Raw genomic sequence first — 13,732 nt, 5'->3', positions numbered from 1 at the left:
GCCCTCCTCTCAGGAGAGGTAGGATCAGTAGCAACCAGGCACATGAGAAAGGGCCTTTTCTTCAGTGGCTCATTCTCTGTCTTTGGAATACTTTCCCCAACATCTTTTTGACACCAGGCTAAGGATTAATGCTGGCTCCCTTGGCCAATAAAGCGAAATGAGCGCCCCAACCCCAGAGTCACCCCTGACTGGACCTAACGGTCAGGGGTCCCTTTACCTTTAAGGATTTAAATATATACATACACCCATATATTTGAATGTTGATATCTCTCCTTCATTTTCTCAGTGGGTGGTATTCAGCTGCTTGCTCCAGCTCCAAGGGCCTTCTGGTGGTTCCCTCACTGAAGCAAGCGAAGTTACAGGGAACCAGGCAGAGGGCCTTCTCAGTAGTGGTGAAACACCCTCCCATCAGATGTCAAGGAAATAAACAACTATCTGACTTTTAGAAGACAACTGAAGGGATGTTTTTAATGTTTGATGATTTATTGTATTTTTAATATTTTGTTGAGAGCCACCCAGAGTGGCTGGGGAAGCCCAGCCAGATGGGTGAGGCATAAATTATTATTATTATTATTATTATTGATTATTTTACGGCAGGAAATGTGTGCTTTGGGAGATGCTTTATGTGATCAGTTGTAGCTATTACTGTTGTATATTTTTTAATTTTAATCCATTTACAGTGCTAACTGCCTTGAGACCTTTCAGTATAATGCAACACATAAAGTAGTTGTAGTTTATGTTGTTGGTTATAACATCATAATATAGCTATATAAATCATAATGACAAGGAGAAGGAGGAGGCTGTCTGGCTACCAAGACATATCAACATTTGTGGCCCCTTGAGTCTCTCATCCCAGTTACATGTGATCCAGAGATGGCCTTCTCATGAAAATCACTGTATAGGCTATCCCCTAAATTCTGTATCACTAAAGTTTAGTGACTGAAGCCTAGGTTCTCCCCTCAACTCACTTTATGAGTTTTCTATGGCCATCACCATCACAGAAGCCCAAAACTCTTCCCAATATTTATTGCTCAGTTGATTGTCATGGTAAAAATATAATGGTGGCCTCTCCTAGAATATTGTGCTATATCCAAAGAAGTCTAGTAATGTTTTTACATGAATGCATATTTCCTAGAAGGATGATTTCATCCATCAATCACAAGCATTTGATTGGTGGTCTGGTCTACTGCACCCATTCAGAGTTTACATTTTCCCACGTTTGCAATTGTCACCTAACACTTGAAATAATTTTTTCCGACTCCTAATCTTGCATCATATGGAATTTTAACAATCCTTTGGAAAGTTACCTCACAGTGGAACTTGTTTCTAAGTAGAGGTAGTTAAGATCAGGCTGCATGTAGAATTCCTATCTCATTCATCCTTTGAAAAAGCTTCAGGGTGTCCACTTTACTTCCACTTTACCAAGGCTTAAGTCATAATAATATTATATGTCTCCGTAGCCGAGTTTGGATTCGAACCTGTAGTCATGCATTTGGCTCCTGTTGCTGTGCACAGTGGTCTCAATTTTTTCATTCCCATTTCACAACATTGCTGCAGAATTTTCATTTCCATGTGGAGAATTTGAGAACTGGGTTTTAAGTCCCTGCTTAAAATATATATGCAGAAATTCTCATGAGAAGGGATGGTTGAGAGTGTTCCCGCCCCTCTCTCTCTCTCTCTTTCTTCATAGTGAACTAAGTGAACTATCAGGTGAACTTCTTTGAAAACAGAGAGTCACATTACCCAAAATATCAGGAGGAGCTCCTTCTTCTTGTCCCAGAGGCAAATGGAAAAGCATCTCAGGCACGTAGTTCCCTTAGGTGTACCTGATCTACACATTTCTCCCACACCCACCCCTTCTTGTTGAGTCTGTTCCTCCTATCCCCAGGATCCTATCAACAAAAGAGTTAGTCATCTAACCAACTGAGCAGCCTTTACATTTCAAGGTGGAAACCAGAAGCATCGCAAATGCAGCAAGTCAATGACTGGCTACTTCAAATTGGTGTGGGAAATTCAGTCCCACCCCAGCCTCACCCCAACTTCCATTCCACCCAGAGGCAGAGCACATGCTCTGCATTCAGAAGGCCCCCAATTCATTCCCTGGTGTTTCCAGTTAGGGCTGGGAAGTTTGAGAAAGATTGCTTCACGCAACCCCAGAGAGCCACTGCTGGCCAGGGTTGACAAAGCCAAGCTAGAAGGCCAAAGGTCTGAACTGGGGGCGGGGTGTTCACATTACCACCTGAGGGTGCAGTGATGTTGTGTACCTCCAGGTGCATTTCACATCAGCAGAGTTTCCTTAGTGTCTGATTCTTTTCTGCATGTGCACGCACACCTGCGGGGCAGGAACATTTTTACACCCTGCTATTGTGTTCACACTTTGGCAAGAGGTAGATTAGGCCTGGGCTTAAGGACTCCATTTAGTGTGAAGCTGGTTTGAGAAACAACTCATCAACAGTTGTATTTCGTAACAAAGTGCAGGTGGCACATGCATTTTGGATAATGTCGCATGAACAGGGATTAAGAATCCAGCACTGGAAATGCAGTGAGTATAAAGCATCTTCCACTGTTCTCCTAATTCTGAACCCTATTTTCCCCCTTGAAGATTATCAGGTGTGCAATTGGCAACAGAAACCAATCTGGAGAGCCATAGATTCCCTATTGTCAGGATGTTGACAGTGGCTCCCGACTGGTTACCCAGGAAAGTCTACAGACAAGGAAAAGTTTCTTACCATCCTTTTTTATCTCAATATTTACAGAGAAAGGCTATAGAACCCAGCCTCTTGGATAATGGCATTGTCCCGAGTGAATCTCCACCCCCACCCCCGTCTCTCCCACTTCTTCATTCATCACTTCTACGGGTACTTCTAAGTGCCCACTGTCTTTGAGCTCTTTGCTCTCCTACTTTTAAGGCTCGCCGGGTTCTGTGAGATGGAGGGTCTGGAATGCTTTCTAATGACACCACGTCAGCCAGCTGCTGCTCTGGTTCTGCCTCGTCCTCCTCTCCCTCTCCCATTATTTCCCAACTTTTCCCCTCATCTGCCTCTGAGCTACCTCCCTCAAATCCCTGTTGTAAATCTATACTGTCTTCCTCTTCCTCTGCCCTGGAAGGGTCAGGATGGGGAGGCGGTCTCCACCATTCTTTCTCTGCCCAGTCCCTGACATCTATCCCGGGATAATGGTGATGATGATGGTTTATTAATTAATTTAGTTTGTATACCACATTTCATCCAAAGATCTCACAATGGTTCACAGCATAAAAACACAAACTAAGAACACAAAGTTTGTTGCGCTTGTGATTACTTTATGCTATGTCCTGTAATTATCTATCAAAAGAGAACTTTCCATAGTATGCTTTGTCAGAAAGAGTTTCTAAAACGCAGAACTGTGAAGAAACTAGAAACCAGAACCTCCCAAGAGTTCAGAAACTAGAAGAAATCTGGAGTGGACCTCCAGCTGTCAGTGGATGAGGTCAGAGAAACCTATTCCTCCCTTTGCAACTGCCACAAAAATCTGTTCGTTTCTGCACCCACCACTCTCATCGCTGTGCTTCCCTCCACTACCGCCCCATACCTCTGCTAGAGATTCAAGTTTCTGAACTTCCCTGCCTTAAACTCTGAAGAATGAATAAATCTGAAAGGTGATGCTTATGCAAATGTCATGTTCCTATTCTGATCAGAAAACGGAGTCAAGATGGGGAGGAGGTAAGGCAGGGAACATTCAATACAAACTCGTTGGCATCGCGTCAACACTGCTGTCCTTTCCTGAGTTAGCAGCTGCTTTTACAATACGGTCTCTCCTTTTTTCAAAACTCCCAAATCCCCCTCCCACTGAAATATCTGTTTCACATTATTTTCCCCAAGATAAACTGCCTACATATTTCTATGCTGAATCTCACACTATTATTTCCTGCCCATATGGCGTCTCAGAAACCAGGGAGTCATAAAAGGAGTGACAAAGCATTGTGAGAAAAAGCATCAAGCTGCGTGCTTCTTCTTCTTCTTCTTCTTCTTTTTACAAATGTGAATTGTGTGCTGTTGGCAGATTCTTGTCATTGTCTTGTTGGGCTGTGTATATGATAAAGGGGAGCCATACCAGGGTGAAGGCATCTTCTTCTGTTTGTCCCCATGTCAGTTTCAGTTTATTGGTTAGTTTTTCTAATAAGGCTGTTTCCCATACTATTTGGTACCATTGGTCCATGCTTACTCCTGGCAGGTCTCTCCAGTGTCTGGCTATGATGTTTCTGGCTGCTGAGAGTAGGTGAGTTATGTGCTCTTTATGAACCAAGAAATATTTAATAAAAATATGTAAAAATAAAATATAATGTGAATTGTGTGTCTGTACCTGAGTGTGAATGAAGGAGAAGGTGATCGAGACAGGGAGTAACCCTAACCCTAAAAACAGTGGGTGCGATTCTAAGATGCAAATAAGCAACTCCACGCATACGTCCAAAGTTTGGGAAGATTATAGGGAGAGTGAAATGTGAATCCCTGGGAGCTGCTTCCAGCACAATAGAAAAATTGAAAAGATACAACAGAAATTAAAACACAAACTTAACAACAATTTAAACACTGATACACACATCATACGTCCCTAAAAGACATCATTCACATAAAACCAATTTACAATTACCAGCCAAAAGATCCTCTAATTAGTTTGCACCATCAAATGCCTGGGAGGAAGTCTTCTGATCCAGGAAACCCCACTGCCTCACTCAAACTTAAAGAGTTGCTTTTGGGAAAGGTACTCGCCCGCATGGGAAACGTACAAGGGGTGAAAATATTCACATGTGTGTCTTCGCTGCTAATAGGGAGAGGCAGATTAGAACAGTGATTAAGATCACAGGCATGCCAATAATTACAAAGAAGCCTCTGTCTCAGCCTCATTCCCACCACCCCGCTGTAACATGAGGGAAACAGTGCTGTCAGAGGTGGTTTTAGAGTGGCGCAACAAGTGTGGTCGCCTTGAGTGCTGCGCTGCAGGGGGCACTAAAACAGTGCTTTAGAATGGAGCAGGTTGTGCATCTAATTTTAGCGTTGCACAGGGCGCCGCTGAAAGTTGAGAACCCAAAGACCGCCACTGATGCTGTCCTACCTTGTATGGTTGTTATACATATTACAGAATAGCGTATGAACACCGAAAGCCTGAGCTGGGAGACCTGAGACCTGGTGAGCAAATGGGCTCCTGCAGCCTCTCTACCTGGACCTCAGGACTTTCACTGCCCAGCCACAGCTTTTCTCCCCAGGCCACACCCACTCACCAGCCCTGCTTTGCACCCTCCTCAACTGTTTTTGCCTGGCTGGAATTTGTCCTTGAACTGGCCTAGATGGAGGATAGAGGGTGATGTGTGAGTTTGTGGAGAAAGAAACAAGGGGCAGCAGCTGTGACGGGCATCCTGTCTTTACTCACTGTGGTTTCATGGGTCTGCTGGTCAAAGGGACGCACCAAGAAATCTGACCTCAAAGCTCTCCTGAGCATATGAATGTTGCAAGGTGTAGACTCAGCAGGAAGTGCCATATGACCACATGAAGTGTCTTATTTTTCTCTCCCCCCCCCCACATGTCCTCCTATGGCTATGAGTGGTCTATGCCACCCCCATTGGTCATGAACAGCTTGGCTAATATGTCCATTAGAGCAACATGTGAAGACTTGTCATGGTGATGAGACCAAGGAATGACAAATTCGAGCATTTTGATTTCTCTCTGCTTCTAACAACAACAACAACTTTGTGCCACCCTCACTGCCGCCTTGCCCCTCCCCGTTCTAGTAAGCAGCAGAGACTTATCTGCCAGGAATTCAGGTAAGCACCTCCTCCCTTTCTGAGCAGCACTGATTCCACAAGGAACTTCCATCTGGAAGATCCCTTCATGGGAATGCACAACTTTTTTTTTGTTTTTGCACAGATCGCCTGACATTGCCATTATCAAAATGCCAAAATACTCGTTTTTCCATTCAACCCAGATTTTTCCCTCACCATGGAAAAACTGTGAAATAAAACTAGTCCATTGCAGATCTACTGCTGATGGTGATGTAGAAATCCATTAGCACATTTTCACAAGCAGGTTTCTCACAGAGGCAGTGATGTTTCTCTGGGTAAACCTATTGCCCTACGCCTGGATGTTCTGTAGCCCAAATAATACAAGCATTGCCTATTTTCACTGAGTGCCAAATGTTGTGGGCATGTCAGAATTTCAATAAATAAATTCTGAGGTGCTATTATCTCGTGATCTAAACACATGTGGGGAGTTACCTTGGAGGCTGTAAACACAGTATATACATTGGGATTTAAGATAACACAACAAGCCTTCTCCCTGTGGATTTAAAAAAGTAACAATCTGCATGCACAGGTACAGAAGTACTTGTTGCATTCATGTCCAGAGCAGGAAATGGTAATGGAGGGTGGGGAGTAATGGTTAAGGGGAGGGGCCAGGAAACATCATATGCAAACATTCCATCAAGGACCACCCACTGGAATACCTAAGAAAAATCTAACAGTAAGCGTGAAAGCGTGTTGACAGTCATGTGCCAATTCACTCTTTAAAGCTGAATCAGGGCAGACAGCAACAGAAAGAGTGCTCAGACACAGAGCTTTAACACAGAGACCTGTGCCTGGAAAGAGCAAGGCCAAAGGTAAATGTGGATAAGCCCAAACACCGTTTTCCTCCTGTGCTGCTATTTTTTATCACTGCTGCTTGTAAAAAAAAAAAGGTCAAAAGGTTGTCTCACTCCTTCTCCTGCCATGTGCCACACAGAAAATAGTAATTCAAAAGGCATGTACTCTTTCAGGGGTGTGTGTGTGTCAATTCAGACAAACTCATGAAATTGCATATGGGTGAACTACTGACTAGCAGACTGAGCCTTGTTCCAAAATCCAGGCTACTGTTCTGTATTACAGATTCCAATGGTAGTTCTAATTATTTGTCCAGAAGACACTTGCGATGATTGGTATTGCGAGCCCCACATTTTCAAAACACATGACTTAGCTTCCTGAAATCATGAGATGAAAGAATAACACTTGATGTTGTTTTCATTTATCTCCTAGGTTCTGGGCTTCCTTGTTATCAAACCACATCTTAGCCAGGAGGAGTAGAATTTTCCTCTTTCTTGGTTGAAAATTAAAATATTGTGCAAAGCGACTGGAGGCTTTCAAAACACCTTTGCCCAAAGGCAAGCCATCATCAATATTGAATTACGTTGCCATCACTGAAACGACTTCCATATCCCAGCTATAATCCCTGCTCTGGGATTATTTCTTAATGAAGAGCAGGGTGTAAATCATCTAAACAAATAAATCAAATCAAATTATAGCTTGTATGAACCTTCAGCCCAAAGCTAAACAGTAGTGAGAGATGGAAGCGCATTGAAGAGACCTGAGTATCAGTTACATTTCATTCACATTTAGAAAACTCTGTGAAATGGATTAGCACTCTATTACTATTATTAAACTGTGCTGGGGAAAGATGACGTGTTATACCTGTGTCTGTTTTTCTTGCAGGGGAGGGATGGTACCCTTGAAAAACTGCCAATAAATATATATATTTGTAGAAGAGGGAGAGGAAGAGAGCACTTGGGGCTGGAGCTGCCCAGTTGCGCACCTGCAGAAAGGTGCTGGGCTTTCATTTCTTTCTTTCTTTAAAAAAAGGCCATCAAGTAGCAACAACAGAAGCAACGTGTTATAGAAAACAAGAAACCGAGGGTGGTTTCTAGGCATGTCCCGTCTCATAATAGCACCCTGCTCATGTGTCATCTGTTTCCAATGATAAATACAGGTGGCACCTGCTGAGGCTCCTCAAAGGCTTAAGTATAGGCTCAGCGTTGCCTGTCTTTAGAATGGCAGGGCCAAGAGACAGCAAGCTGCTCCCTGCTAGGGGTGGGGGTGGGAATTCCATTCTATTCACACTGAAAGGTGAACTTACCTCATTGGCACTCTTCTGGGGTGATACATTAACCACAATGCAGGCACACTTTGAAATTCACACTTCTCTGAATTTTGGAAGAAGGAAAAAAAGGTCCAGCAAAATAATGTGTGCAAAAATGCATCTACTGGGATAAAATGCCTATAAATGGGAAATGGGGGGGGGGGAATGGCATGATGTTAGGGGAAATGGTTTTGCAAACATGTGCAAAATTGAATGCAAAATGTGTCTATTGGGAGAAATTCACACTAAAATGTCAAAGGATTATTCAAAAACGACTTTCATTGCAGACAAGACTGCGCTAGATGGAGCAATGGTTGGATTTGGCAGAAGGCAGTTTCCTGTGTTCCTATAAGCACAGGTGTGCAAAATACAGCGTTACCTCGGGTTACAGGCGCTTCAGGTTACAGACTCCGCTAACCCAGAAATAGTACCTCAGGTTAAGAACTTTGCTTCAGGATGAGAATAGAAATCGTGCCGCGGCAGCACGGGAGGCCCCATTAGCTAAAGTGGTACCTCAGGTTAAGAACAGTTTCAGGTTAAGAACAGACCTACAGAACAAATTAAGTTCTTAACCCGAGGTACGACTGTAGGGTTGGAGAAAAGCTGCAGGGAGGGAGTTAGAAGGGGGAAATTGGAGGCAAAGGAAGACTCAACTATCCTCCTCTTGCTTTTCTGACGGAAAACACACCCTCCCAGCCTTGTTTTGGCAAGGTGATGACAGAAAGTGTAATTCCACATAAGTGAGTAAATTTCTTCTGAATTGTTCAAACTGTCAGCCATAGTTTACCAGAAGCCTGGGAAGTGTGAGATGTGAAAGGTTTTGTGGAAGAAGGCACATTACTGGGTGTTTTAAAAAACACTGTTTATTGCTGTGCATGAACTATGCACAAGGTCTGGAGATACCCATGTGATGCAGTGTTTTGCAAAACATGTGATGCCCTTCAGAACATTGCGATGAATTGAATTTGCCATGCATGACCCTTTGGAGCTAGATATAGGAGCTTTTATTGAGGTCACAGGAAAAAGAGAATTCCAGTTTTGAAATCTGGGATGTTTAGCATTTTTTCGCTCTCCGCAGGGTCCCTTGGTTCTGAGATGAAAAGCAGTTTAGCATCACATGGATAGTTCTTGGGCCAGTTTTAGTGCCGTGTAAATGATCTCCTTTCTAAGGACATGAGATTTCTAAGACAAAGAACAGGGGAGTTTCCTGTGAGTAGCACCATTGGTTCACCTGGCTCAGTGACCCTGAGTCAGTTTTTTCTACACACTGAAAGGCAGCAAGGGACAAGGGAACAATTCAATTCATTTAGCATTCAAAAGTAAACTTACCAAATTCATACTTTCCACAACAATGTGTGAACTGAAACACAAGCAACCTTCAAAATATGCCCTTTCCTCCAGCCAATCAATGTGTAGAAAAATGGATACATATTAGGATAAAGTCTGCATATAATTGCACGTATTAGTGAAAATAACATACAAAAATGGGCATAGTTGTTTCTGGGCATAGTTGTTGAAGCAGCATACAAACATGTTTATTAGGAGATATTTGCACTAAACTGCTGAGGAATTTTCATGGATTCATGCAGAAGTGTGGAGAGATGATTTCAAGCCTGGAAAGATGAGGGGAAATGGAGAGAACTGAAAATTTAGAGATTATTCCATCCCTACTCCCAGCCCTAGCAGAAGATGCTGGGGACTGAGCCCATGGCCTTCTGCTAGGAAGGCATGTGCATGAATTCTCCTAGGAATGTATGAATTATGGCTTTGCTATGTTCATGACAGAAGCACAGGATTGGCAGAGGGAAAAGCTGCTGGAAGGAAACAACTGGAGCTGGGAAGTGGACATAGCCTTCTCCATGCTAAGTGACCTAGTGATGACTAGTAGAGGTGTCATCAGTTCCATGAAGTGAAACACCATAACAAATTGTATCTTGTACGGCTAGTAGATCACTTATCTGTTGGACACAGTTTGTACTTCCAGCTGACATGCTGACCTTTCTGGGGCTTATCCTGCCAGAATAGCTCACAGACTAGCTCACATTCTTCTCGCCGTCCTGCTGTTCCCTGCATCCTGTATCTCAGGGTCAAACGAGGACAGCCATCACTAGTCCAGCATTCACATGGCCTGAACTTATTTACTTGGTAACTAAGGGGTAGCTGGGCGGATGGCTCTGTAAAGCTGCCCTTATGAAACTGGGTTTCAGGAGAAGCCAATGTAATACTTTGTGCAAGATTGCGCCTGTACCCCATCCAAGGAATAAACCAGATCCAGGAGCTTTTCCAGGGTCAATGTGAAGGAACTGAATTACAATTCACCATGAGGTTCAGTGCTCTCAGGTGGTGCAGTGGACCAGCGTGTCTTCCTCTTTACCAGAAAGTTGGTGGTTCAAGCCCACCCAGGGCAGCATTCCTACATTGCAGGGAGTTCGACTAGGTGACCCTCAAGTTCTATGATTTGAATTTGGGATAAAGGATGTGGTTGTTGTTAATTGGGTTATCAATACCTGGATGTCTTTGTTATCAAGAGCAGCTGCCTGTCCTTTTTCACTCGTAATTTCTTTCTGAACTCATTATTTATAGTAGCCGCCCCCTCTAACCATGCCTATCTATACCTGCAACTCAATATAATGCTTCGTGAAACAACCAGTGGACTGCAGCCAAAGAAAGTTTATGTGCTAATAAATTTGTTAGCCTTTGTTTTTTTTTAGTTTCCACTTAATCAAACTTGCACATTCTTCCCCTTTAAGGGAGAAACACTGAGATTTAAGGCTTGTCTCCTTGCCTTTGTCCTACAAAATGTCATATTCTCCCTTTCAAAGTGTGGATTGTATCTTGACAAACATTTTCCTGGTCAAGTTCGTCTGCTTGTTCATCCTCACCAGCCTCCTTCTCTGCCCCTTCACAACCACACATCAGCCCAAGGCAGCCGCGATAATTCTCCCTCACAGCAAAGGAACACCAGGGAAGAATTTATGGATGTTCTTCTGAGAAGGGCTAAAGCTACTGTACATCAATAATTTCTCCGCACACAACACGTTTTCCAGCATCATAAAAGGGACTTCTGGTAGGCCAGCACAGTGGGCCAAAACAAGAAGCAGAAGAAATGATCCCAGAAAAAACAAGTATTGCTACTGAGGCACATTCAGTGCATAGTATAGCGTTAAATACCATGTATCAGATTTGGGGGGTGGAGAACATTTCCTTCTGGGCCAGCTGCTGAGAGATTGCATGCCAGAGGCAAAGATGGGAGGGGCAAGAGATGCAAATTTGTGTCATTATTTATTTATTTTAAGTAATTGATGACTCGCCTTTCACATGCATCTTACGATGATTTGCAAACATATCATAAATACATTTTTTAAAAAAATAAAACAGTACCAAAAAACTAGGATAGGTTTAAAAACAAGACAAAATAAAGAGATGCAGAAATCTTGTCCACCATGCGTTTTGTCCCGTGGGCTAATTTCTATGCTCTCTCATGCATCTGTCTCTGTCCTGCATCCTGACAAGCAAGGGTCTTTCTCAGAGTTCAAGGACACCTTTCCAGCCAAGCCAAAACAATCAAGAGTGTTTCGAAACAGGACTGGTGAGGGGCGTGGCCTGCAAGAAAGGAGGGTGCCTGTGAGGACTGCAATGTTGGGAGAGTCCCAAAGGCCAGATCTAGAGGCTTGGAGGACTACCCTCTGACCCATGGGTAGGCAATCTAAAGCCTGGGGGCTGGATCTGGCCCAATCGCCTTCTAAATTCGGCCTGAGGACGGTCTGGGAATCAGTGTGTTTTTACATGAGTAGAATGTGCCCTTTTATTTAAAATGCATCTCTGGGTTATTTGTGGGGCCTAGGAATTCGTTCTGTATTTTTTTCAAAATATAGTCTGGCCCCCCACAAGGTCTGAGGGGCAGTGGACTGGCCCCCTGCTGAAAAAGCTTGCTGACCCCTGCTCTGACCCCAGGGTCTTGGACACAACACCCCTGGTGCAGTAGACTGGCAGCAGGGCCTTCCCTGGTGCACACCTCCAAGGTCTCAACTGCTAACTCCTGGAGACTCCTGGGCCTCCTCCTCACTCTCACGGCCGGTTCGCTTGCCCTCTCTGAGCCTGCAAGCAGTGACAAGAGCGAAGAGGTGAAGCACCCCACTCCTCTTGCCTTGTGCTGTCCCTCTGAGCAGTTCTCCATCCTGGGCCCAGCGGGAGAGGGCAGGGAAGCTGTGAGAAGGTGAGGTGAGCCCGCCCAGAGTGGAGAGTGGAATCGCTGGGGGCACCTTGCTCAAGCCCCCAAACCTGAAGGCAGCAAGGAATTAGCACTGTGCTGCAGGTGGCACGGAGTAGGCACTCCACATGGAGACATCCAGACCACAGAAACCAGTCCTCTGCCTGTGGGAGTGCCTTCAGGAGAACGCCACGATGGACACACCCTGCAGCGTTGGACAGCTTGGCATTCCAAGGAGTCAAAGTGCACTCCGTCCCCTTGTACTTCTTTCCTTGAACAGGCGACGTTCCTGGCATTGTGGCCAAGGAGGGTGGCGTCAGCTAAGTGACTCACGAGGACATCACTACCCAATGTACCCAGGCAGCTGTTGCCCTGTTTGTTTATACTGGATGTATCCCCTTTGCATTGTTACCACATCTGTAACTATGTTTTTTTTTATGGTTGGCAACCATTACTCAAGATTTACTAAACAGACCTGGCCAGGGTGTCTTCTCTCGTGTGACTCATCAGGCTTGAAGTCACTCCTTTCTGCAGCGTAGGCTGGGGTCCCCCTCCTCTTGCTGCTGCTCCTCTTGCATCAAGCCATAAAAGAGAGAGAGAGAGAGAGAGAGAGAGAGAGAGAGAGAGAGAGAGAGAGAGGGAGGCTTTGCAATAGCTGGGTCCCCGCCCAGAAACTTCTGGCTCACTGCCAAGCAAGCAGGGCGTAGTATATTAAAAAAAAAAAAATTTTTTTCATGAAAGCCAGACTGATTCATAGAAACTCTTCTAAAGCACAGTCAAAAAGACACCACCCATCCCAGCACACCAGCAGGGGAAACTTATAACCCTCGCCAGCCAGAGCACTCCCTTCACTGCAGCTCTGAGTTTCAAGGCAGCCGGAGTTCAAGAGCACAGCTCCTTCTGCAAAAGACCTCTTTCTCTAAGGTAAGGATGCTTCCCAACAGAACCTGACTGTGCCTTGTGACTGTGCAATTTTGTCTTGCTCAGAACTAGCACCTGCCTGTCTTTCCTCTCCTCCACTTTCGGGCTCGCAAAGTTTCGGAGAGTTTGGAGAGGGGGGCAGGCTGTCCTTGATTTTAATGCACTCACCCTGTTGCTATTTAATTCATTTGGAAGACGTTTCTTGCTGGCATCCCAGACACTGGATTCCTTGCAACAATTAGAATATGGGGGTTCACTTTAGAAGAGGGAAATGGAACGAAGTGCCTAATGGGTGACTGTTGCAGAGAGGGGAATTGCTACATTCCTGTATTGTGACACACATGCATTTGCAAACCTTGCGGGCAAGTGAAAGTCAAAATCTAAAGAAAAGTCAACTGAAGGAAGGGCTGACGCTTGCCACAAGGGTGACCACAATTCAGTTACTCTGGAAGAAACGGGTTGTGAGTTGCGGCACAACCCGTTTCTTCCAAAGTAACTGACTCTGCTCAGTATATTGTCCCTGCACTGTGTACTGTGAGTCTTCTTCTGTTGCCTTAGCAGGTCTGGTCTGCGACACTTGGGTCCCCTCCTGAGCCCTCATAGTTACAAGGATTTAACTTGAGCTGGGAAGATTCCCAGCTAGCAAGAATGATGTTGAATACGCCCTTTCAGTTGGAAAAGTAAC

The 13,732-nt window shown here is 44.6% G+C and overlaps 2 protein-coding genes across 4 annotated transcripts in view; one reads left to right on the top strand and one right to left on the bottom strand.

Moving 5' to 3' along the window:
- The window catches only part of GSG1 (germ cell associated 1), a 112,452-nt gene that overhangs the window by 38,378 nt on the left and 60,342 nt on the right, over positions 1 to 13,732 (bottom strand). Inside the window, exon 2 of one of the 2 annotated variants that reach the window (XM_083462790.1) lies at positions 12,602 to 12,695. The exons of the other annotated variant lie outside the window; for it this stretch is intronic. The gene's annotated coding sequence lies outside the window, so the exon portion shown is untranslated. The remainder of the gene's footprint in view (positions 1 to 12,601; positions 12,696 to 13,732) is intronic. 2 annotated transcript variants of the gene reach the window in all.
- The window catches only part of EMP1 (epithelial membrane protein 1), a 30,469-nt gene continuing 29,373 nt past the window's right edge, over positions 12,637 to 13,732 (top strand). Inside the window, exon 1 of one of the 2 annotated variants that reach the window (XM_083462818.1) lies at positions 12,637 to 13,050. The gene's annotated coding sequence lies outside the window, so the exon portion shown is untranslated. The remainder of the gene's footprint in view (positions 13,051 to 13,732) is intronic. The other variant, XM_083462817.1, reaches the window with a different exon arrangement.

This window comes from Podarcis liolepis (assembly GCF_965112155.1).
Source record: "Podarcis liolepis genome assembly, chromosome: 10".
Lineage (NCBI taxonomy): Eukaryota > Metazoa > Chordata > Lepidosauria > Squamata > Lacertidae > Podarcis > Podarcis liolepis.
The sequence above is the reverse complement of the archived record's forward strand: the minus strand, read 5'-3'. Positions and strand labels throughout refer to the sequence as shown.